The following is a 27,641-nucleotide window of genomic DNA, read 5'->3' as shown; positions in this document are numbered from 1 at the left end:
AATATGTAGAATTTGACACTGAAAAAGACCTTGGAGGAAACAAGAAGGAAATGGGTTCATCGTTGTAAGAGAAAGGATAACTTTAACCCTACTACTCATCGCATATGCAGTAAACATTTTGAAGAAAATGCATGTAAGAAACACCTGCATTAGGAACTTCTTGGATCACGAGCCCCAGCAATGAAATACAGACGTCTGAAGAGCAATGCAATCCCAACACTTCACATGCCTCATTCACAAGGTTGGTAATCTTTCTTTTTCAATTTTTCAGTATTACTTGAAAAACCTATTTACTTTTTTTTAATTAGTCACACTATTTACACTCACAACAGCTGTTATCTGTGTTTATATATGGGGGTTTGTGTGTACATATATAGTAAATAGAAAGAGACTATAAAGGGAAAACGTGGCATATTCCATACCTCAGTCACGACCATATTAATACAAGATCTCATGACAACTGATGCATATATATATATATATATATATATATATATATATATATATATATATATATATATATATATATATATATGTGTGTGTGTGTGTGTGTGTGTGTGTGTGTAAGAGAAAGAGAGATATTAAAATGTTTTTTTTTTTACATTTCAGATGACAGTGTATCTGGTACATCTCGAATGAAAAGGATAAAAGAGAATAATCGGAAACGCTTAATTGCAGAAATGTTATCAGGTTGTGAAAATGAGCTTGATGATTACAACAATGTTTCCTGTGGAGAAGACTATCCTCAAAGTGAAGAAAGGGTTCATACAGCAACACTAGAAGCGTTGCAGAGTCAATTGAACAGGTTACTCAAGAAAGAAATTATCTCCTTACAAAGAAAGAGCAGTTAGTGTGAAATAATTTTCTTGATTCAGGTTTTAAATTACAAAATCGAAATTTTGTTCTAAGTGGATGTGTTAGGGAAATTGTCAACCAAAGTAAAAATGATTTGAAACCCACATATCGTTTAACAGAGAAACACATAAATGTAACAGGTACACAACGTATGAATGTGAGGAAAGCAGTGCAGCTTCTTTCGGAAACAACATCTAAAGCTTTAGATTTTTATGGAAGTCAGGGACTTTTGAAGAGCATGTACTGGGAAAGTACAAGGGACTTTATAAAGCTTGTCGACTCCTGGTTTAAAGGCCCGTGCCAACAACAAGTGTTGGCTTTAATACCCCAAGAAGAAGAAGAAGGTTTGATGTCTTCAATTCAAGGGTACCTTATGACAGAAAAAATCTAGACATGCCTATGGGATGCAACTGTCGGAACAGTATAAAATCCTTGACAATATGAAGTGTACAGCTGAAACGATGCGAGTTTTGAAAAGTAATAAGATTTATCAGTTCCAAAAGGGACTTATTGTGTCATGTAAATCCTTGCCAAGGTTGCATGATATGTTGAAAAGATGGACTGGAAAACATGTTTGGCTGTCTTAGACAAATGGGTGCAACTTATGATCATCCTACGCCAGTTGAAGTCAAACACAGAATAAGGTCGTATTTACTTGGCAAAGGAAATTCTATAACTGGAAAAATTGTAACTCGATGAAAGAGTGCGATTCTTCAAATATGTCGGAAGGAATGTTCAGTCAAGAGAAAAGTTATGAAAATAATGATTCAAATGAAACTGGTCTTGAAAGAGAGCTTATGATTTCTGCAATGGTGTTTGCCTCTACCGAAGATGAGAAGATGCCAGAAGAAGATTCAGAAAACTTTGAAAGTGAATTTTATGAAAGAACTTTAGAGAATGTTGCAGACGAAGAGGGCCTTCGATATGTTGGAGGTTATGTGGCATCTAAATTTCCAGATTATCAGTTCTTAGGATGTAAACTTAAAAAAGTGAAAGGTACCTGGATTAGTGCAGTAGAGCGACATGATGATAAATTAACGGAACCAAGTGCTGATTTTTTTGAAAAATTAAAGGTAATGGAAAAAATGTTTAAAACATACAATGGAGAAAATACACTGAGACCAGGCAATGGAGTATTATACGACTTGGCACGCCATATTGAAAATTGTGTATCCTTGCCTTTTAAAGTAATAATGTTTTTTGTTAGATGTCGGATGTTTTTTTAGGATGAGAGTTCTGAATGCCCAAATTATATCAAGTAGGCAAAAAGAGAAAAAGATTCATAAATTAACTAAATAATGCCATAGATTTTATTTTTTTTACTTTTACTAAATATTTCTCATTTCTATTATGAAACCAGATACTATTATGTGTTATCTATGTATATTTATATTAGTTTATCAAATAATGTATTGTAAAATTGTAAATAAGTCTTTGTAAATAAATACCAGGTCAAATGTTAATTGAATATTTTTCAAGTCCTATCAAGCATCTTAATTTATGGTTTCTATTATATATTAGAGATCCAAAATCACCAATCCACGATTTTGTATGTACATTACAGTGACCTATATGAATTCAAAAGAACACAAAAGGTATACAAGATAACAGAGTGAAAAGGACATCACACACACTTACAGACAGGCCTAATCCCTTCGACCCAAGGTACTTATGTTCAGTTGTTCCTAAGGTTGTACTTGCCTTGACCGCTCCTACCCTGACCTCCAGGAGCGTCACGGAAATACCCCACAACTACCCCTGCAACTAAAGTGACTGTACCTCTCTCCCTTATTCTATATACCTTGGTCATTATTACATCATCGACTGTAGGCCTATTCTACGTAGCAAGACGTCAACCAATCGTCACAGTTTTTAACCAATGATGACTAGCATTTTAACAAAACTAGAATCGTGTGACTTGAATACTCTGTCACCAGATGACAGTTTTACTAGGAAACTTAACACTATTCGACACTTTTCACATATTTCCCAGTGCTAATTTTTCATTATTTTGAGAGCCATGCCGGCGTGTGAACCTTAAACTTCTTGTGCGGTTTCTCAATTACAATCTACTTTGACATCAATTTCTGTGGATTTTCACCCAAGTTCTTGTCTCTTTTTATTCAAATTATAAAGATTGTATTTTGCATTATTGTGATAATATCGAAAGAATAATAAAGTACTGCCAAAATTTCGGTGTTATTAAAAGTGATGTAAGGACAGTGAGACAAGCGTCACCAAGATCAACTGATACTTTATTCAAATGTGCGTGGGAGTATATTACAAGGTGCGGACGGAAAGGTAGGATGGCGCTGGCGCCAAATCAGATTGAATTGCCCGCCAAAATATATGTGTTTTCTTACACTTACAAATATACGAATTATGAGTTAACAGAAACATGTAATGAAATAATACATATGTCAAAATGTAGCTCTGATAGAGCAGAATACATATACATGGGAAACCACGGTGTGGCGAAAGGAGAATTCAAATAAATAAACAGTTTGTTGATTTTCTGGACGACGAAGGGAGCTGTGTCCTTACAAGTACTCCCCCCCCCCCAAGACATCGGGCGGCGTAGAGGGCTGATGATCAATCTTCGTATATTTTCGGGCGTCGGAGGGTTCCTCTTGTTTTTGAACGGAGGGCCGCGTCGGTGGTCGGCGTAAGGATCTCTTCCTCTTGTCGTCGTTTGATTATTTTTCTTTCGTTGGACGCCTTGTTTTGAGGTGGCACTCTGGATCTGCCAGCTCCGGCGGAGGCGGTGTCGCTTCCTTCGAGAAACGCTGGTTTCACGCGGTCTATTGAGACCCAGTCCTCTTGGCCATGGACGTCGAGAAGGAAGGCTTTCGTTGTCTTCTTAATTACCCGGTAGGGGCCTCGATAAGGTCTAGTTAGTGGTTGTCGATGAGAGTCGACGCGGACGAAAACGTACCCGCAGTCATCCAGGTTTTTTGGCTTGAAGTGCTTGGTTCTGTCCTGGTAAGTTTTGAGACATGGCCTGAACTTCCTGGCGATGTCCCTTAGGTGATCCAGCTGCGTGTCGTCGGTTGATGAGGGAAAGAATTCGCCAGGAACTGCGAGCGCTTCCCCGTAAACCTTTTCGGCAGGCGAAGGTTCGCCGTCTGCGCAAGGGGCGGTGCGAAGGCCGAGGAGTACCCAAGGAAGTCGTGATTTCCAGTCCCCATCGGTGCAGCTCGCCATCAGGGACGCCTTGAGGGCGCGGTGAGTTCTTTCGACCATGCCGTTTGCCGCGGGGTTGTATGCCGTGGTGCTGTGGAGCGTCGTCCCCATCAGGTTCGCCAAAGCGAGCCATATTTCTGAGAGGAAAGCGGGGCCTCTGTCTGTCGTGATGTCGTCAGGAACGCCAAACCGGCTCATCCAGCTTGACAGGAGGGCTTCGGCGCATGCTTGAGTCGTAGCTTCGGTCATCGGCGATGCCTCCAACCACCTTGTGGAGTGATCGATGATCGTAAGCAAGTAGCGAGCAGATCCAGAAGGGGGCAATGGTCCCACGACGTCGATGTGTATGTGACCGAAACGTCTTTTTGGCTGGGGGAAATCGCCTACCCCCGATTCGGTGTGATAGCTGACTTTGCTTGACTGGCAGTTGATGCATGACTTCGCCCATTCTCGGGCGTCCTTTTTTATCCCTGGCCAGACGAACTTTTCAGACAGAAGGCGAGCGGTGGTGCGTCCTGAGGGGTGTGAAAGTCCATGGATGATATCGAATATTTTCCTTCTGCAGGAGGCTGGTATCCAGGGACGTGGGCGGCCGGTGCTGGTGTCGCAAAGAATAGTTACTCCTGCTGGTCCGAGGGGAATCGCACTTATCTTGAGCGCGGATGCCCCCGTCAGGTGATCCTGTGCTTCTCGGTCGGTGCGTTGTTCGGTTACGAGATTGGCGTAGTCTTTTCCCAGGTGGATTGCGTCAATTTCAATCCTTGAAAGGGCGTCCGCGACTGGGTTTTTATTTCCTGGGACGTAACGTATGGTGCACCCGAATTCAGCGATTGTTGCGAGATGACGTTGTTGTCGGGAGGACCAAGCGTCTGTCGATTTCGTGAAAGCGTGTACGAGGGGTTGATGGTCCGTCGCAATTGTGAAGGGAGTGCCCTCCAAGATGTGCCTGAAGTGGCAGACGGCGAGGAGTTCCCTATCGAAGGTGTTGTATCTTGTTTCGGCGGGTTTCAATTTCTTGCTGAAGAATGCCAGCGGTCAAGGAGAACCATCGACGAGTTGCTCCAGCACAGCCCCACAGGCGACGTTGCTGGCGTCGGTCGTTAGTCGCAGGGGCGCGTTGTCATCGAAATGAGCCAGGGTGGTGGCATTCGCGAGGGCATCCTTCGTCCGGGCGAATGCCTGTTGCTGGGGCAAACCCAATCGAGTTTTTTTGCTTTTCCTTTCAGGACGTTGTCGAGGGGTGACAGGGTTTTTGCGATGTTGGGGATGAAGCGCCTGTAGTAATTGACCATCCCCAGGAACTCCTGAAGTTGGCGGATGGTCGTAGGTATCGGGAACTTTCTGATGGCGTCAACATTGGTCGTCATGGGTTTTACCCCGCAGGACGATACGCTGTGACCAAGGAAATCCACTCCTTCCGCACCGAACGTGCACTTGTCGAAACGTACGACCAGGCCGTTCTCCTGTAGGCGTTTGAGGACGGTGCGGACGTGCCTCTGGTGTTCCTCCTTAGTTTTCGAGAATATCAGGATGTCGTCGATGTAGCAGACGCAGAAAGGTAGGTCACCCAGAATGCTATCCATTAGTCGTTGGAAGGTCGCCCCGGCGTTGCGTAGACCGAAGGTTGAGTATGCGAAGGTGTAGGATCCAAACGGCGTTATAATGGTATTTTCGGGATGTCTTCCGGAAATACGGGGACCTGGAAGTAAGACTTGAGGAGGTCCATCTTGGTAAAATACTTCGCGCCGTGCAACGCGTTCATTAGGTCCTGCATGTTGGGCAGCGGGTAGTGATCGGGCATTGTGATGAGGTTGAGGCACCTGTAGTCGCCGCAAGGTCTCCAGGACCCGTCCGGCTTTTTTACCATGTGTAGGGACGATGCCCAGGGGCTCGATGCTTTCTTACAGATACCCATGCGTTCCATGTCCTCGAAGGCGCGTTTGGCATCCTTCAGTTTCTGGGGCGGGAGGCGGCGGAATTTGGCGTGAGTAGGAGGTCCTGTCGTTGTGATGTGGTGGTAGATCCCGTGCTTGGACGGGGAACCTGGCGAGTGTCGGAGCTCGGGCTTGAAAACCTCAGGAAATTCTTGTAGGAGGTCGGCGTAGGGGTGCGTCGTTACGGCGGATACGGACATTGTTGCAGGGCCATATTCTAGGGCGCGGGACTGGCAGGTTCCCGTGTCGATGAGACGTTTGTTAGCAACGTCGACGAGGAGTCCGTGGTGGGCGAGGATATCCGCACCGAGGAGGGGGCGATTGACGTCAGCGATGGTGAAGGGCCAAGAATACGAACGGCCCATGATAAGATATCTTGAGGGTTCTAATCCCATAGCACCGTATGGGAGATCCGTTGGCGGCGATGAGTGAGGGAGCGTTTTTGTCGGGACCACGGTCTAGGTCGGACTTGGAAGGTGGGATCGTTGACTGCATTGCGCCGGTGTCTACCATGAGTCTACGGTTGGAAATGGTATTGAGGATATAGAAACCATTCTTGTTTTGGTTACCTGCGGCTGCGATGGTGGCAGGTGGATGCTTCTGGCGTCATCTTCTAGGGAAACTGCATGGTGCTCTACATGTCTTGGCGTCGCTGCCGAACTGTTGGTGGTAGAAGCACCATACTGGGTTAGTCCTAGGGTTCGGTCGTGTTGGTTGCGGCGGTTTCTTTCTTGATAGAACGTTGATCTCGTCGTCCTCAGGGGCCGTTGCCGAGGAGTCTATGGAAGAGCAGCTGCTGAAGGAGGAGAACGAAGGCGGTGCTGACGATGATGCTCCGAGGCGAGATGCTTTGGAGGCCTCGTGGAGCTTCTGAGCCTTCGACAGGAGTTCGTTCATCGGGAGCGTGTCGGCGTCTGTCAATTGGGCCCTTACGTCCTGTGGTAGGCGTCGAAGAAAGATCTCGCAAGATAAGCTAATCTCACGTCGTCGGCCGTTGCTGTCTGTTTCGGGGAGCATAAGCAGGCCGGTTAACTCGTCCCACGCCTCGACTGGAGAGGTGTCACCCATGGGCTTGCCGGCGAGGTCCAGGACTTTCTGTGCCCTTGCTGAGACCAAGAAGGAGTAGATACCGATGAGTTTCGTTCTCAGGTCGTCGTATGAAACTTGGCCGGCCTGGGCGTCGAGCCATGGGGAAATCTTGTCGAATACCTCTTCAGGTATGGAGGTGAGAACGATGTCAGCCTTGGCGTAGGAGTCGCTGAGTCTAGCGATGCGGAAGAGTACGTCTGCTCTCAGGAACTAGGAAGCAGTGTTGTGTTGAGAAAAGGGCGGCAGTTTGACTTTGGGCGTGGAGGCGAGGCCGTTGGGTGCGATGGGTGTGTTGCTTCCTGCAACGTGGCCAGACGACGAGTCGGCGAAGAGGTGAGAAGTTGATATGTCGGTTAACCTCATCCTACTGCCTTACATGCACCGAAGTGTGGGAGAACCAAAGGCAGGCTCATGCCTAAGGTAACGGAGTATAGGGAAGGTAGCACGGCCGTAATAAGTCCGTTAATGGCAAAGCCAAAACCGCTGATGCTACTTTCAACTCCGGGGTCACCAGTTGTAAGGACATTGAGACAAGCGTCACCAAGATCAACTGATACTTTATTCAAATGTGCGTGGGAGTATATTACAAGGTGCGGACAGAAAGGTAGGATGGCGCTGGCGCCAAATCAGATTGAATTGCCCGCCAAAATATATGTGTTTTCTTACACTTACAAATATACGAATTATGAGTTAACAGAAACATGTAATGAAATAATACATATGTCAAAATGTAGCTCTGATAGAGTGGAATGCACATACATGGGAAACCACAGTGTGGCGAAAGGAGAATTCAAATAAATAAACAGTTTGTTGATTTTCTGGACGACGAAGGGAGCGGTGTCCTTACAGTGAAAGTGACACTATTTGCCCCACCTGTGGTTCTAAGTGCCAACTTAATATTAACGAAAAGGCATTTCGGTGTGACAGAAGGCATGTTGTATTATTGTTGGAATTTATTTTAATTTCAACCTTACTTATATTTAATAAACAAAACAATTAACTAACAACCAAAACAACTTACTTTTATAGAGAGATCCACTAATAAACAAGCTTTGTGACATTGTCGAACATAACCTTTTTCCCTAGACATGCCCAAAGATACATGATAATGTAAAGCACTTATCACAAATTATGAAGTTGAAGTTGGCGTATTCCAAAATTGTTGTTGTCTTGGAGTTAGAACGTTCAGTTTTGTTCAAAGTTAATTTCTTATAGAATTGTCGATGCCGGCCTGGCTACTGAGTAACTGTAACTGTTCGCCGTAGCTGTGGTAACCTCACAGGTAATTTACTTCTTACCTTTGAAAGGTAGCCTACATATTACGCACGCGCGAACTTACCGCCTATTAGGCAATTACTAGTTTAAGTAATTTAATTTATTGTCATGAATTAGGTAATCATAGCCACGGGGTTGGCAATAAATAATTCCTTATTGCCATTAGACTCGGGCCCGTGATCAAATTATTGTTTCGTTCCAGCTAAAATAAGTATTGAACAAACTCTTCAAGATCACGGGACCCGTAATGGAAATAGTAAAGTAAATGATTTGGTTATAAAGTGACTTAAATGTAAAACAAAGATTTTACTATTAAAGTATTTACGCAAAACAGTATAATAATTTTCTAAAATAAATAAATGAATAAATAGATAAACAATTAAGTATTAAGTTTTGCGATAACAAGCGGTTTAGTCAGTCGAGTCTTTATTTTAGACAATAGGTGACTTCCAGCAATCGTTCAGTAAAACTTTTACATTCTACTATAAGCAACCGCTCAGTACACAGCGCGGAAACGTATTTACTGTGTATGTTTTTCTTTTTAAATATATATATATACATATATATATATATATATATATATATATATATATATATATATATATATATATATATATATATATATATATATATACGGTTCACATGCGATATCGCGAAACACGTCTTGAGACTCTTGACTTCAAGGAACACTTCTTGATAAAGCTCCAGCACCAAGATAAGTATGCTTCTCAATGACAATGTGTGGATTAGGTTAGACCGGTCTATACCCTTAATATCTTGCATTGCTTGTAAAGCATACGACGGCGGAAGAGCTTTATCCTTTTAGGAGAAAAATGGTGAGTGTTCCTGTTAAGATAAATTGTGTTCGCAAACCAAGCGATTAATTTTGTATCTGTGCGATATACTGTGTCTTTTTCTTTTTTTTTTTCGTTGCAACTTCGTAAATTTTATTTTAAATTTCAACATTTTTTCAAGAAGTGAATTGCGACGGTAATATTATAATATTAATTACCTTTAATGTTGAATAATTCGTGCTTTACCACTGAGTTTTGTTGTCGGCGATATTAACATTGTTGTCTTCGCTTACATTTGCTGGTTATCTTCAGAGTTTATATTTATCTATTTGTGAATTATAGGGTCCGAGCTAAATTAGAGGGAGTGATATGTAGGTGTTGGTTTTCAGTCAGTAAAATTTTAATTTTTGTTTTCATTAATTTTGAACATTGTATCAGTTCATTCTTGTCACAATGTCCATCTCGGGTGAGGCAACAACTTTGGAGTCTTTGGTTCCTTTTTAGGAAAACCAGAGGTACCCATAAAAGGAAAATAATCATTTGTTTAAAGAAGTTAAAAGAAATGGACTTTGAAACAGTCTCTCCATCGCTTGTTAAAAAAGTTAGTAAACAATATAGAAGTTGAGCTTGCGCAGGTAAAGGAGGTCGACAGTCAAATAAACCACCTTATGGAAAAAATGGATTTAGAAAATGAAGATGAAAGACTAAACTAACTATTTGTTGCAAGTAGAGATAGAACTAGATTCCTTTAGAGTATATGAATTAAATAATGCTGACACTGTAGCTTCTAAGGATTTATTGAGGATAGTTAGCCAAATGAATATGACGGAGAGTAAACCGCCGCCAATAGAGTGTGGCACATTTACCGGAAAGGAGAAAGATAAGTTTGCCTTTAATACGTTTATTAATCAATTCATCAATGTCATAGGTTCCAAGAAAAATTTGACAGATGCCAATAAGTTAGCTTATGTAATTGGGTATTTAAGAGATTATACTCTCTCCATAGTTAAGCATATGTCCATCAATGATGCGAATTACAAGGTGGCTGTGGGAAATAATTCCGGGAAAGGCCTCCCCGTTTCTGATTTCCGGACCCGAGCCTGAAGGATAGAGCACCAACACACTCACACTTGACAAACTAGAGAACCACAACGAAGACGGTTTGCTTTCCCTACACACGTTTAAGTTCAAAGATTATTCTATACCGGGATTGTCGACACCGATATCACCTTGATGTTCAGACGCTACTCCAGGGCGTAGAATAGTAAATCCCAATCAAGTGTGGTTGGACTGAATCTGTTACGTTAACGACAGTTTCACAAAGAGTTAGGGGGAGCAGTACTGTAAAAGTCAAAACGTCCTAATGACCACCGGGAGGTAATACCGTAGAACATTACAATAAAGGATTGACACCGATAGCTTTAGATTGACGTAAATATAAACTTACCCTTAAGTCATATCTCACCTCATGTGATCACTCATTTAGTCATTTCAAAATGTAAAGGTCAAGTTAAAAACAGTTAATAATTTTAACCTAAAAATGGCGTTTATTTCCATAAAGTACAACAGGAATTTTCACCTAACTGACACAGGAAAAAACAGCAGAACTACCTAATTGAAATTTGAATAAAGACCGAATGGCATATGAAAAATTAAGAATGTCAAGAAAATGGTCAAATCAATTAAATCGTAAATCAATAATCAAATGACTAATCAACCAATGAAAGTAAAAATGATGACTGAAATAATACCAAAAGTTCTACTCACTACTTTGAACACATTCCTCTCGGTCAATAAAATTTCAAACTTGATAGAGGGGAACGGAACACAACTTATGTTAATGGACACGCCATGAATGATTAAACCAGACAGTTTGAACATGACTTCCTAGCTAAATGTGCACATCGTCAAATAAAGGCTAGAAAAAAAAAAATACAGTTCCTTGGCCAAGGTTGAGCACCGTTAATTTGTACTCATGCTCTTGAGGGTTGATTGTAGACGTTGAAGTGGAAGCATCTTGTAAACTGTTAACAACACAGTGCATCTTCACTTCTGCACTGACGTGTTTTGTCTTCTTAGGTCTATCTTCTGAATAATGGCACAAAGTAAGGCATACTGTTGGTTAGTAAATGGTTGACCAACAGGTAGTTGAATCGACGCCTATGTTAACGACGTCACAGATGAAGAGGCTATGCCTACGTCCGCCTTCCTCGCTTCCTCGGTTTTAAGTGCACCGCTCGCACGCTTCTCCCTCCCGCCGTTGAGCAGGTTCAATCAGGTCGAGTTCTTCTTCTTCAAATTTTCATGAGTACGTGGTTCGCTGAAGGGTGCTTTTTATAAATACAAGGATCCTTCTTGAAACTCCAGGGGAAAGTAATTATAAAGAAATCCTACTGTCTGGTTTATAAAAATTAACATACATACAAAAAAATTAAGTGGATTTTAGTGATGTTCAATAACACAGAAAACAATCCTAGCTAAACAGACTTATAAATAGGTACTGAGATGTAAATAGCAATAAGCTAAGCTCAATGAGTTACGTAAATTAAAGAGTTACTTAAATACAAACCAATTGTGGTTAAACATCCAAAGCTTCAAGAGCATTTGGAACAGAATGCAACCAAGTGCTGTTTTCTTAAAAATTGTCGACGGTCGGTTGCATCGTCAAGCAATGTACTGTGAGCTCACGAAATGAGAGAAAATCATCTACAGAGGAATGAGGTGATGAAAGGTTAAGCATTACAGGGGAATGATGGACATATTAGCAGCAATGAATATTTAAGGGTATAATAAACGGATTTTGAGCGAAGCGAATGATATATTTTTGGGTGAAAGAGCCATGTCGTCCTGATGGAAGTAACTTCATTAGTAGCTTCCTAAGTTATATGTGACTACAGTGATATATCCCAGAGAATTTACCGAAGGTATCCAGAATTCTAACTCCTGGAGCGAGTATCCCTTAAATTTCTCCAAGGGATATCACGTAAGGACGTATCTTGACACATCTCATAGTTATTTACACCCCGAATAGCCTTTCACTTCGAGAGGGAAAGTGGCAAGAAAATAAGAGAGTCGTTAAAGAGGTAAAACTACTCGACTCTCCTAATGTACTGTAAATAGTTCGGCTATCCGCCACCGCACGGCGCCACCAAACCATTCTCCGTAGCTTTGTAAGTATTACAGATACAGTACCAAAAGGGAGGGATTAACATCCTTTTACTAAAGGAGGGTGGGTCCATCAGGACGACATGGCTCTTTCACCCAAAAATAGATTTTTCGCTTCGCTCAAAATCCGTTTTTTGGGCTTAGGCCATGTCGTGCTGATGGAAGTTTACCAGAGCAATAATGTATCTGTGGATTTAATAGTGCCGTTATCTCGAATTGACTATTTCCTAACCGATCACAAAGACCAAAGACACTTGATGTTACCGTAATACATCAATCAACTGAGCATACCATATGCCAGTTCTTCCTGCCCCATATAGGGAAAAGTCTATATAGACTCTAGGAAAAAACCCGAGATTGTGAGTTCAAAGAACAACAAGCAAGCAGAAAGTATATCGTGTCGTATATACGTAAAGCGTAGTTTGTACTAGAGTTCTGAATAGAGTACTGTACCGCCCAGATCTGGATCAGACAGACGAGTTTATGTTCACGTAGGAAACGTAATACAGTAGACAAACATAGCACAACCAAACTTACCTGATTGCATGGTAAGGGAAACTTTGTCCCACATGGTCCATAAGAGGATCAAGAATACTCTGAATATAATCTATAATCTTAAGGCGAGAGAGATGCAAAGATTCCTTCTATAGTTTATTTACAAGAAACACAGAAGTTATGATTAAATAAAATGTTTATGCTAGACATAGACATAACAAGCATAACAGTAATAACAAGGTAAATAAGTTTCATCTGAAAGAGAAAACAATGCCACTCCGTGAAATTAGGAAATTTCAATATATATGTTATTACTAAAAGACATTATGCATAGATATGCTGGCACTCATGTCAAAATATTATGCTTTTAAGTTCACTTAACTATGGAAGACAGTTTATATTGTTCATGTCAACACTAAAAATAATCATGATATACCTAAGTCTTATCATGCACACCCTTCACTAACAGTCCCAATTAGTGCACTGTCCTTCGCAGTAATCAAACTACAGGCTTTATTACACTGCCTGCAGCCACCACATGAAATTTGATTTCTTGCAATTGCTTCGCATAGTGCTTAAAAAAGACTCTGGAAGACTTCCAACCAGTATAAGCACGTAGGTTATCAAACGACATAGTTTGAAAGAAGTTGAGAGACGAGGCAACCTTCCTCGGATCATGACCTGCGGGTGTACTGTCAGGAGCCGCTCTGCGAATAAAGTAAGTGATTTTCGCCCTTATCTGTTTCAAGGATAACGTCGAACCCGAAGTTTCTCCCCTAAAAAGCTGACCTCCAACAAAGTCTGAAGTTCTACGAAGATAGACCTTTAGGCATTCCACTGGACAGAGGGATGCTTCTTCCTTCAGAGGGCAGATTCTCCAGGGGCCCCATCTTTTAGTGGGTAGCTCATTCTTGGCGAGAAAAGTCGGATCCGGAAAGAGATTTAGTTCTCCATTCGGTGTAAACTGAATGTGGCCATCATCCCTCGAGAGGGCCACTATTTCACTGACTCTGGCTCCTGAGGCTAGTGCAAATAAAAATATCACTTGCTGAGTCAAGTCTTTCAGCGAGCAATCTTCATTGTTCAAGGTCGAGGCCAGATGAAGAACCTTTTCCAAAGACCATGAAATAGGCTTTGGAGGGGCCGAAGTTTTGCGCAGGCTTTCGGAATCTTGTTGAAGATTTCACTTGAAAAATCCACTTGGAAGGCATATAGAATTGGTCTAGCTAAGGCAGATTTACACGTCGTGATCATATTAGCCGCTAGCCCTTGTCCGTGAAGATGGATGAAAAAGGACAGGCAGAAATCCGTAGAAATCTCTTGAGGTTTCTTCGCCTTAACAAAGGCCACCCATTTCTTCCAGGAAGATTCGTATTGTCTTCTTGTTGACTTTGACTTATATTCTTCTAAGAAATTAATGCTGTCTTCGGAAATCCCAAACCTTTTCTTGACCGGTAAGGCGAGAAAATCGTGAGATGAAGGTTCTGGGTTTTCTCTGATGAAGCGTAGACAGTCGATTTCTGTACTAGCTGGGTCAGAACTGGTTCCGGCAACGGGATCAGCTTCAGGCGTAGTTCTGTTATCAATGGAAACCAGACACTGCCTGGCCACTTGTGGGCCACTATCGCTCTCCCCCAAAAGGATCTCAATTTGTCGAGGGCTTTCAACAACAGGTTGGTTGGTGGGAACAGGTAAATCCTGGACCATCTGTTCCAATCTAGAGACATCGCGTCCGTCGCTTCCGCTAGAGGATCCTCGTACGGGGCTACGTACCGGGCTAACTTCTTGTTGTCGCTCGTTGCGAAGAGATCTACTTGCAATCCTGGGACTTTTCTCAATATGAAGGAGAATGATCCTGCGTCTAGGGACCATACGGACTCTATCGGGTCGAACCTGGATAGAGCGTCCGCCGTCACATTGCGGAATCCCTGAAGGTGGACTGCTGATAAGTGCCATTTCATCTTCTTGGACAGATGAAGGATGGCTATTATCACCTGATTCAACTGAGGCGGTCTTGAACCTTGACAATTTATGCATCTTATCACCACTTCGCTGTCTAGGACCAGGCGAATGTTAATTGAGCGGCGAAGTTTCAGTTTCTTCAGGGAAAGAAACACTGCCATGGCTTCCATATAGTTGAATTGAATTGAATATGGGATTTAGGCATTAAGCCAAGCACTGGGTTCCATATAGTTGAAGCATCCGTGTGGACGGTGACTGTAGGAGGAGGAGGTTGCAAGGATACTTTCCTTCTTAAGTTCTTTGTTTCCGACCATGGCTTGAGAATCGCTCGCAGACGATTTGGTAACGGTCTTAGTAGATCTCTTCGATCGTTGTAAGCGTATTTTCTCCAGATCCCAGAGGCATTTTTTAATTGTGCTCTCAAAAGTGGGTCCGTCAAAGAGGCAAACTGGAGAGACCCCAACACTCTCTCCTGTTGTCTTCTTGAAATCTTTCGTGACCGAAGCAGATTTTTGACGGCCCCTGCAATCTCCTTTCTCTTTGCCTTTGGCAAGGAGAGGCAATGCGACTAAGTCCCAGTGGATTCCCAACCACTGAAACTTTTGAGCAGGAGACAGCCAAGACTTTTTCAGGTTTATCTTGAACCCTAGGTACTCTAGGAATTGGATCACTTTTCTGGAGGCTTGCAAGCATTCTTCTTTGGATGCTACCCACACCAGCCAGTCGTCCAGGTAGGCCATCACCTGAACCCCTTTGAGGCGTAGTTGTCGAACAACTGCATTTGCAAGCTTTGTGAATATTCTCGAAGCAATATTCAAACCGAAGGGCATGGCTCTGAAAACGTATTTTCTTTTCTGGAGCTTGAACCCCAGGTAGGGGGAAACTTGACGGTTGATTGGCACATGCCAGTACGCATCTGTCATGTCTATGGAGACTGTGAATGCCCTTTTGGGCAGAAGGGTCCTTATGTGCTGAAGCGTCAGCATTCTGAACTTGTAGTTCACAATGAACTTGTTGAGTGGTGATAAGTCCAGAATGACTCTGAGCTTTTCCGAATCCTTCTTCGGAACACAGAAAAGCCTTCCTTGGAATTTGATGGACTTTGCTTTCCTTATCACTCTCTTGTCCAGTAGTTCCTGAACGTATTCTTCCAGAACCAGGGTCGAAGGCTGGAAGAATTGAGGAAAGCTTGGTGGAGTTGAGTTCCAACCCCACCCCAGTCCTATCTTGATTAGGCTGTGGGCCCAAGGATCGAAGGTCCACCGATCCTGAAAGTGTAGAAGTCTCCCTCCTACCGGCAGCATCTCACTTTGAGTGCTGGGTGGAAGACTTTCCACCTTGGCCACGACCACCTTTGTTGCCTCTTCCTCTGAAGGGGTGTCTAAAAGAGCCTCGAAAAGATCCCCTAAACTTTGGCTTAGAAGAAGCCGACTGCCTTTCGTAAGCTGGGGTGAAAACTGGTGACTGAGTCGCCAGTGTTTGGGGCACCAGTTGAAAGGTGGTGGTAGGTTGTGCCACCGTCTGGGGCACCGTGGCCATGGGAAGCTGTTGCTGTCTTGGCTGTGAGGACAGGCGAGGCCGCTTCGCCTTGTTCTTCGGCTGGGGACCCCTGTCAGCGGAAGATTTTCTCTTGGAGGACAAGCCCCATTTAGAGAGGAGATTCCTATTCTCCGAAGCAGCCTTGTCAACGACCTCCTTCACCACAACACTAGGAAAGAGGTCTTTTCCCCAGATATTAGAAGCTATCAGCTTCCTAGGTTCGTGTTTCACAGAGGCAGAATCAAACACAAACTCCCGACAAGCCGTCCTGGCTCTGATAAAGTTGTATAGGTCCTTTGTAACTGTAGCCAAGTGCGCCTTGGCAAAGACCATATACATATCTGGAGAATCAGGGATGCTAGCCATCGTTTCTAGCCCCGTTTGTAAAGACATGGACGCTGCCAAGCGTTCCTTCGTCTCATGATCTCTCTTCAAGAGAAACTCTGACAGCTTTGGGAGGTCCTCGTTGAACTGACGTCCAGCGATATCGGCCTCCAGCTTCCCGACTGAGAAGGTAACGTGAACGTCCTTCCAGTCTTTGTCATCTGAAGGGAAAGCAAGGGAGAAAAGCTTGCTCTCTTCCAGCGTGGGGCAGGGCTTTCCTGCCCTCACGGCCTTCAGAGCTGCTTTAAACCCTTTATCTATAAAGGGAAAAGCACGTTGAGGGTCAGCAATAAACGACGGATGTTTTTTGCTTAATGCCGGCACCTTTGAGCTAGTGAATGCCCTCTCCTTTACTTTTGTGGAAAACAAAGCCTGTGCTTTAGCGAGCTCAAGGACAATTACTTCCTTGGGCTCCGTCTCTTCTTTGGATGTCGGTTCAGTTCTGAGCCGGACATAACAATCCGGGTAGGATGCCCTGCTGGGCCAGAACTCTACTTCCTCCACTGGGACGGTACCCAGTTTCTCCGAAAGGAAAATCTTGCCTGCTGACATAGGCATGTGCTCCGTGTATCTCCACGGGTTAACATCGGAGAACACAGGAAGATCCTTCACTTTTAGTTTTTTCGGGGCTAAGCGCGAGGTAACTAATTGTTCAATCTCTGACCGGAAAGTAGTCTCTTTCTCGGAGGACCTCTTCTGCAAGTCGTACACCATCGACATCAGAGATTGCAAAGTGGTCGTAAGTGCCTCCAGATGAGGCGGTTGCGAAGAGGTTGAGGATGTTGGTTCAGCCACAGCTGCTGAAGAGACCGACACCACTTCAGCATTCTCAACCTCGTTAGTAGGAGGAACAACTGCCTCCTGTTCTGACTCTTCTACGAGGAGATTCTTCTCAGTCTCCTCGGAAACGACGGACATATTGTCGTCCAGGTGGACGCTTTCCAAAGCATCCGCCACGTCAGGATCTCCAGGTTTCTGAACCTGGAGTTGCACCAAGGGGATCGAAGGTTTGGTCTGGGGAATGACAGAATCGTCACGAGCTCCGGGGAAGAGATAGTCCCTCATCCTAGCATTAGGAAGGTATGGGCCCGAGGTATTCTTTAGAAAACCTCTAACCCATTTCCGCAGCGTAATCCTAGCTGCATCCCTAGACTCCGCAGACTTTTGATCATCAAAAGCCTCCTTAACCAACTTGTCGCACACAGTACATACCTCTGGGTCCCAGTACTTGAGGGCCCCTTTGGTGACAGAACAGCGGGCGTGAGACCTACACACGCCATGTCCGTAGAAGTCCTTGCTGCGGACCCTACAAAAGTTGGTCCCGTACTCGGGATGCTCCTCCTGTAAAGAAAAGAAAAGCAAATGAGTTTTCTGTGAAATTCTCAAATTTCAACATAATACATTTATTATATTTAGCTTGGATAGGGTAAGCTATAGTAGGAAAGACACCCACATGTGTTTCCCGTCCAGCCATTTGCGATGACCCCTTCCCGTATTGAACCATGAAATTCACAAGGAATTAAATAACAGAGGGAATATCCAAGATATATAGTGTCTTCTTGACACATCCTCTTATAATGTTCAATACAGTGGATAAATTTAATGGACATAACCATTAAAATAAGAGAGAATCATATCTCTATGATGGTGTCACAAATGGCTGCTCAAGAACCACTTGCAGGTTGGAAAAAATTTTACCATATTTTTCTGGATACAGCAGTTGCCGGCGGCAGTATGCCGCCGACACTGCCGGCCCCGCCGACACTGCCAGCCCCGCCGATGCTGCCGGCCTTGCCGACACTGCCGGCCATGCCGACACTGCAGATCCTGCCGACACGGCCGGCCCCGCCGACACTGCCGGCCCCGCCGCACATCGTCGGCATTTAGGGCCAGTCGGTAAATGCCGGCAGGCAGGTGTCTACCGAGCCTGCCGGCAGCTACCTTAAATAAAATATGAATATAGTGTCAACCTGCCGACATTGTCGGCATGATGGGCTAATCAGCATATGCCAGCAGGCCGGCATCTGCCTGGCCTGCCGACCACTGCTGGCTATAACACTATGGGTGGCATTGGCCAGCTGCCTACAAGCTACTCAGTTGCCAGCAGGCAGGCCTACTAAACTCATCAACGGCCATCGATCAACGATGTCCGAGGTAAGAGATTACAGCGAACTGTAGCCTAACCAACCCAAATCGTCGGTAGAATTAACTGCAGACTATAGCCCATGATAGACAGTAGGAGAGAAAGGTAAGGATAGGAGATGGCAAAGAATCAGCTATGTCGTCTACATCCTGAAAGAGTGTACCAGTGGAAGAGGGAAATTAATTCGGGCTTCCACTCAACCATATCCCATCTTAAGGCATATGGAAGGCAGTCCAAGGGAGGACTCTAAGGAACACTCAAAGATATGAGATTATCTGTCAGTAACCTAACCAGGCACTGACAGAAAAACTCATGCCAGGTCTACAGACGTCCAGAGGAGCCTATGTAGAACCACGGGCATAAGGGTGCTGGATCATTCAACACGAAAGAGATAGCGGGGAAGGGGTGAATAGTCCATAAGTAAAGCAATACCCTAGGGCATTACCTAACCTGAAGGATTCTGTCCTCATATAAGCCTCAACTAGGGGAAGTTAATTCCCCAGGTTGGGTTAGGCAATGAGAGAACGTCCGAAAACAAACTCATGAGAACAGAATCTCGTACCAGGGATCAAAACAAGGAAGAAACCTATCCTCCCGTTAAGAACCCCCAATACAGGACTGTCTGCTAGACCATAAAGAGGAAATTGTAAAACAATAACCTCTACAAGATCTAGGGAGGCTAGGCCTCCTGAACAGCAACTAGCCCTACTGGAATACCGACAAGCTACTCAGTTGCCAGTATAAATCCAGGTAGCCACATGCCAAACACAGACTTACTCTGATGTCCCGTCCCCAACTCCAAACTCAATGCTGACAAGCTACTCAGTTGCCAGCTCAGAGAAAAGGAGAGGGAAACGAAACGCCCCATAAAATTTACCCAACCATAGGTTACAGTAAATTAACTGAGGATAGCCTAGGCTAATCAGAGGGAAAGAGAATTACTCTTATATCTCATAGAGATAGTATTGACTTACAGGGGCAATGATATCTATCTTACCCCTAAAGACAATACAAGAGTAATGGGGACATATAAAGTATACTAAAGCACTAAAGCTATTAAGCTAGAGAGCTTAGAGAAACGTTCTACGTAACTCTGGTATACTATTATGGAAGAAGAAAGGAAATAGTAATATCTTAATTGTATAAAATATTGCCTGAGCTTCAATACAACTTTACCAGGAAGGTTATATCATGCATGAGGTGTGAAAGTGCCTAGGCTAGAAGCCTAGCACTCGTGAAGCTCGCAATTATAGCCAAATTCATGACAACAATGACATAATATAAAAATCCCTAGCTAAAATACTAAATAGCTAAAGTTATTAAAGCAAGGATGCCGGGAATATCGTTCTTGCTAACTAAATGAACGAAAGAACGATCACGTCATGACGCCATCCGGCCGGCAACAGCTCTTGTTACGTTAATTACGATATCAATCGAAAAGCAAAACTGGCAAGAGCTTACATTTACACAATTCAAAGATATTACTTAACTTTCCAGAAGCTGATGAAGCTGGGGAATCCATAATAAAGCAGAAAAAGCTTCAAAAATAGCGAGATAACACAGGGAATACTGGTCAGCAAAGCTACAAACGAAAGAATGGTTTAGTGGCGCCGTGCGGTGGCGGATGGCCGAACTATTTACAGTACATTAGGAGAGTCGAGTAGTTTTACCTCTTTAACGACTCTCTTATTTTCTTGCCATTTTCCCTCTCGAAGTGAAAGGCTATTCGGGGTGTAAATAGCTATAAGATGTGTCAAGATACGTCCTTACGCGATATCCCTTGGAGAAATTTAAGGGATACTCGCTCCAGGAGTTAGAATTCTGGATACCTTCGGTAAATTCTCTGGGATATATCACTGTAGTCACATATAACTTAGGAAGCTACTAATGAAGGAACTTCCATCAGCACAACATGGCCTAAGCCCAAAAATGAAGGTTCCAAAGGAAACAAAAGAAAAAAGAGATGCGTAAAACCCAGAAAATAACAAACAAAAAATAAAAAATGGACTAACGGGGTTGACTAAAATAAAGCGTGGAAAGAATTTCCACACCCTGCCAAGTAAGAGCGAGAGAGAAGAGGGGTCCACTAACAAGAGGTGGAGGGTACGGAAGGAAGGGGCCATTCCCCATCCCTTTCAAATTTACAGCACTTTCTGGAATAAGGCACGAGCTTTATCTCCCGCCGCCCTACGAGGTTGCCCTCGAGCGGACACAGGATCAGGTTTGGGAAGAGGGGCGACATCATCAGAAGAATCGTCATTTAGAGGGTCCTCTGAGGGGGGAACTGGTAACTGGGGTGTCATGAGCGAATCAGGACCACCTTTCTCCAGTTCAGTGATATAGGGACCTGCGACATTTATCTCCAATGGGATAAGACGGTTACTGGGACGCATATATATTCCATGAGGGGTGCGCACCTTCACAGATCTTATATGACCATCTTGACCGGGGTAGGTTTCAAGAATACGGGCCATGGGATGATCTTCCCGATTTACTTCATCTAAAATTAACAAACATAAATCTCCAATTTGAGGAGGTACAGGGTGGATACGATTATTTTTTATGTGACGTTCACGAAGGGAATTGACATAATCCTGGGTCCATCGTTTTAAAAACACTTGCAACATGTTCGTGAGTTTCTGATAACTAGTTGGGAGGCTGTTCCCTTCCCTATATGTGGGGTCATTGAGGTCGGTCATAAGGACCTGAGGAGCAAGTGAGAGGGTTCGACCGTAAAGCAGGTGACTCGGAGTCAAGGGGGTATCAGTAACGTCGTTGACATCCAAGTAAACTAAATGTCTATCGTTGAAGACTCATTCGGCTTCTTGTACCAAAGTGACAAATTCATTATAGGTAGGATACAAGTGATACATAGCTTTCCTTAAATTAAGTTTGGTGAAGCCTATTAGCCTTTCATAAAAACCTCCCTGCCAAGGGGCACGGGGAGTGATGAATTTCCAGGTCAGGTTATGGGAAGATTTAAACCCATCAATTACAGGGTGATGCATAAGTTCAGTTAGAAGAGTTTGACCAGCTTGGAAAGTGGAAGCATTATCAGAGACGATACAGTGTGGCATACCAAATCGAGCGGCAAATCTGCGCACTGCTTGCACAAATTCGATGACCGTTAACAAAGTTGTGACTTCTAGAGCTACAGCTCTGGTTGCTGCGCAGGTGAAAAGCAAGATGTAAACAAAATCTACATGTAAATTGTATACCTTAAAAGCTCCAGTGAAATCTAATCCAGTTACTCGGAAGGGCACTCTTGAAATGAGGCAATTGGGATGATACTGGGCTAATGGAGGCATTGGGTATGGGGCCGCTTGCACCTTCCGGCAATGGCTGCAACGGCGCAAAATTTTCTTGATTTGCTGCCGCATTTGGGGAACCCAAAATTGTTTACGTAATTCAACAAGGAGTGTTGAAGTATTACAGTGCAGCAATCGTTCATGCCAATGTCTGACGATAAGTGTCCAAAGGGCACAATGATGTTCCAGCAAAATGGGATCTACATAATCTAATTCCATGGGGGCATTACTGAGACGGGAACTAGCTTTGAGAAGACCTTGGTTATCCAGGTAAGGTTTACGTTGGCCGATGAAAGCTCGTTCGTCCGAATTGAGATGAACGTCTTCACCTTGCACTTGCTTCAGAATGTTAGGATAACTTTGGGCCTGGGAACATTTCAACATGACTGTTAAGGGTGGAAGGTTGAATTTATTGGTTAGATTAGGGCAACGTTGTGACAAGGGTTGTATCCATTGGGGAATTAAATGAAGGAGTGCAGTGTAGCACTTGATCGCGTCGTCAAGGGAGCTGTACTGATCAAACAGTTGTGTTCCCGGGGGATCGAGCCGAATAGGGCATGCACATATCTCCCCGTTAATAGAGAACCTGCTTTGATAGGGGTACACTGAAGGGTTACTGAGCCAAGGAGGGCCTTGTAGCCAAAATTTATTCTTAAGAATATGCCTGACAGCGACACCAGGCGATGCCAGGTCCGCAGGATTGCTATTAGTGGGGACATGCTTCAGGTTAAGATTACAAGTTAATTTAATGTTGATTATCTCCTCCACACGGTTAAACGACGTAAGGGGAGTTACTTTTAGAATTATGGACCCACTGGAGGGCAGTTGAAGAGTCGGACCAAACAGTGACCGAAGTGTATATGCCAGGGCGCAGTTCTGAAAAGTGTTTGGCTAAACGACAGTCCAGTAAGAGCGCAGTTAACTCAAGTTTGGTAATGGTTAAACTTTCATCCATTTCCAACATGCATTTAGGGGTGACTCGGGCTTTAGCCGTAAGGAAGCGAGAAATGCCTTCCTGGGTGACTATATAAGCAGCTACTCTGAAAGTGAGCTTGGAAGCATCGGCAAAAATGTGCAATGCTGGTTGACTGCCATCATGCGCATTACGAGGGACTTTAATTTGTTCAAGACCTTTGTACCTTTTGATGATATCACTCAGTTCTTGAACTTGCTCAGGGTCAATAGGGGTGTCCCAGCCGTTGTCAGTCATCCACAGTTTTTGAATGAAGAGTTTGCCTATAATTGTAACAGGAGAAATAAGACCAATAGGGTCATAAATGGAAGAGAACAAGGACAGGACCTTTCTTTGTGTTGATGTGGGAATGACTTATATCTAATTCAAGGGGTAATTTAACATTCAAGGTATCATTAACAGTATCCCATTCAAGACCGAGGTAATCATGAATGCCTCTTTCTGTGAAATTGCTATTAAGAGAGGCATTAGTTGTCCATTTGGCTAACGGCATGTTAGCCTTTGACATGAGTGCCTCAATGAGCAGCCTCTCACTCAGAATGTCTTTGGGGTCGACATAACAGCGTTGAAAGTTATCGATATAGAAACTGGTTTTGAGTGTCGACGCCAATCTACTGGACTGACTGTCCAAATGATGTTGGATAGTTTGGTTGAGCAAGTAGGGGCTCGAGGTGGCGCCAAACAGAACGACTTTAAATCGATATGCGACAATCCTTGTCATTTCTGGATCTCCAAAGAAAAGGAAGCGACTGAAGTCTCTCTGTTCTGGGACAATCTCTATGCGAAGGAATGCCTTGAAAATATCTGCAAAGGGCTTCTCGCGGAACATTAAAATCATCGATTGAATCTTCGATGCAAGATTGGGTCCTGTGTACAGAGAATCGTTCAGAGAAAGTGAATTTGGGTTCGACCTGGATGAAGCGTTTAAGACAATACGTATAGAGGTGGTGGCTGAATTCTTAACTACGGGATGATGCTGTAAATAATGTACTTTTCCATCAACAGGGGTGCCTAAGGGGACGAGCTCAATAAAAGTTTCTTCAAGATACTCATCCAGAATCTTACGGTAATCAGTAAACAATTGAGGGTTCTTTCATTTTTTGACTGACATGAGTTGGGCAAAGGCTCTAGCATAATTTGAAGCGGGACGCTTATCACTCTTGAAAGGTAGCTGAACAACATACTTTCCAGTTTTGTATTGAGTAGTTCTCTTGAAGAGATCAACTGCTTTCTCTTCAAGATGGCTGAAGGGTTCTTTAGTGATACCAATGGTGTCAAGTTTCCAAAGGTTTTCAAGAGGCGGGTTTATAGTCATAGGCGAGTCAACATCAATTCGGTTAATGGTAATTGTGACTGCGCTAACATCTCTTGGGTCCACATCAGGACGTGACCAATCAGGCAACTCTCCGCATACCACGTAGCCGGCGGGAGTGCTAAACAGGTTTACACCTTGGATATTATGGGTACGCTTGAGGAGCCTGGGAAGATAATCGGCACCGAGAATGATCTCGATACCGGCAGCATTATCATCGGGACGTTGATCCGCGAGACGAATTCCGTTAGCTTCTAGCGTACGGACAGTACGGGTGTAACCTGGCATATTGATGCCTTTACCTACATTGGCACTAACAATAGCCACAATCTTGTCTCCGTCGGCCGATTTTCATATTAAATTGTACTAGATCAGAACTCTTAGGGGGTTCGATACAATTAAATGAGTTAAGCTGGTACACCATCTGTCCAACAGGTTTAAGATTTAACGATTTAAAAACATTTGGGTGCACAAAAGTACGTTGGGCCCCACAATCTAGAAAAACTCTTGTGGAGTGTTTAAATTTACCGGAGACTAATTCGGCAGTGAAAGTCGGTAATGCGACTGGGGCGAGGTCATTAGGCTCAACGCTCGCAGTGTTGTTGCGGATACAAGCAATGTGATTGAGGTTTACCGCAGGGGTATTGATACTGGGAGGGATGAGGGGTTGCATGTCAGGGGGGTTATTAATGGGAGGTCTAATGGGTTGCATGTTAGGGGGTTATTAATGGGAGGTCTAATGGGTTGCATGTTAGGGGGGTTATTAATGGGAGGTCTAAGGGGTTGGGAGTTAGGGGTGTTGTTAGCAAACCCACTAATGGGTTGGATGAAGTGGTTGGATACTGCAAGGATATTTGGGCATATAGGCAATTTATGAGCCTGCTGACAGTTCAGGCAAGCAATGGTTGCATTGCAATTGCTGGCAAAGTGTTGAGTGGAAAAACATTTTGTGCAACGATTCATTTCTCGCAACCTTGATATCCTACTTCTTGAATCGGGGAAATGGGGACATTTGGATTGCACGTGGTCACTATTGCCACAAAAAATACATTTACCTCTAGCATTCCCGTTACTAGGGCCAGCGATAGGCCATCCATTTGATCGACTAGGAGTCGTTTGTATATCCACGGACCGGACAGGCCCGTTATTAACTTTAAGTTTAGGTACATGATTGTTCACGTTGGAGGAAGGAGGTCTAGGCTGGTTAGGTGATTTACCGTTAGAGCGCAAGTTTTCGTAACGGTAGGCTCGTGCGGGTTTATCATGGGTATTAGGTTTGGGGCCGTTGTCAGGGCTGGTCATGAGCTTCATCATTTCCTTCATGCGAATATGAGCATACAGGGCCCCTTTCATTTCGGCCAAGGTTACTTCCTCGCGATTGTAATATCGGTAAACAATACCTAGGTGGAAGGGTCTGAGCTTACTAGTGAAAACATGCTCTAACATTACCTCTGGTAAAGACGACCCAGTTAGTTGTACATATTCAGTTTCCGTGTTGTCCCATTCCACGAGGAAACGACGGAGATCAGTGCTATCATCATTAAGGGATGATGCTTTATAAAATTTATTTATCAAGAGGTGTTTAGTCAAAACGGGGGACTCGTACTCTCGCTTAAGACTGTATATCGATCTTTCATACAGACCCTCTGTCCTCAAGGGTACGCAACAAAATCTTGTATTTTTCTGTGGGAGAGTACTTGGAATTTTCATGTACCGTCTGGTGAAACAAACTCCACCAGCCGGCCCAACAATCTCTACGACCATCGAAGGGAGTGGGATCAGGATCTGCAGCGACTGAGACGCATACAAACTGAGGGTTAGCGTTATCCGCTTGAGGGGGTTTTCCAGGGTTGATTTTTCCCTGTGTTACAAGTTGAAGGTGCATCGTTTCTGTGTCAGTTAACAAACGGACAAGATCGGTATAACTAGACAGGACAGTGGGGTTATTCCAATGAGGCTCCACAAAGTTTTAAAGTCCCTGAGTTCTGCAAGAACTCTACTTTCTTTGTTTTTACAGTGCACTAAACCCTCAGGGGTTGCACAGGCAAAATCTATTGAGGAAACAGCTTTCAGAGTTATGTTTGCCTCTTCGTAAATGAATCTGAACTCCTGCGTTTGTTCTTCAAGATGAGCATTTAGGTCTAAAGTAGCCGGCATCTCCACAGCCTGCTGTGGGAGTTTAATGTTACTGTCTTTGGCCACCATCTTGGGCTGACCACGTGTACGATGGTACAAAAGGTCCACAGAAAAACAAATTATGCAGACAAACAAAGTCAAACTTGAATAACACACGGCACAGAGAATGTTACAGACAAATGGTGACCGAGAGGGGTACAAAGGACAAGGATAAAGGTAGCCTACCTATAATGGGGAACAGTAAACCAAAGCGTGAAAACAAATTAATGGTTAAGAGGAAAAAACGAACAGATCAAAATAGCAGCTCCAAAGCTCACAGTACATACGAAAAACGTGCAAAACATACCGATGATCCAAACAAATGAAATAAAACCTGAGTTCTCCTTCAGGGTAGAACTTTCTGGCTAAAACGCTTGGTTGCACAGGTGCCTTTATTCATCAAAGGTAACCATAAATTACGTCCTAAAACACTGTACATCTTGTTACCTATCAAAGTCTGGGCTTAATCATTCTACAAATTGGCTAGTGTGTGAGGTTTTGAGGTACGACTTAGCTGAGTGATGTTTATGTAGTGAAAATGCTACAAATGAATTTATAATGTTTAAAATTTCATTATTCCACAAATCAATGGTGTCGGATCGGGTTTGAAGGACCTCTGTTATTTATTTAAGTGTGGGAAATAATTCCGGGAAAGGCCTCCCCGTTTCTAATTTCCGGACCCGAGCCTGAAGGATAGAGCGCCAACACTCTCACACTTGACAAACTAGAGAACCACATCGAAGACGGTTTGCTTCCATTACACACGTTTAAGTTCAAAGATTATTCTATACCGGGACTGTCGACACCGATATCACCTTGATGTTCAGACGCTACTCCAGGGCGTAGAATAGTAAATCCCAATCAATTATGGTTGGACTGAATCAGTTACGTTAACGACAGTTTCACAGAGAGTTAGGGGGAGCAGTACTGTAAAAGTCAAAACGTCCTAAGGACCACCGGGAGGTAATACCGTAGAACATTACAATAAAGGATTGACACCGATAGCTTTAGATTGACGTAAATATAAACTTACCCTTAAGTCATATCTCACCTCA

Source organism: Palaemon carinicauda, chromosome 1 (assembly GCF_036898095.1).
Source record: "Palaemon carinicauda isolate YSFRI2023 chromosome 1, ASM3689809v2, whole genome shotgun sequence".
Taxonomy (NCBI): Eukaryota; Metazoa; Arthropoda; class Malacostraca; order Decapoda; family Palaemonidae; genus Palaemon; species Palaemon carinicauda.
The sequence above is the reverse complement of the archived record's forward strand: the minus strand, read 5'-3'. Positions refer to the sequence as shown.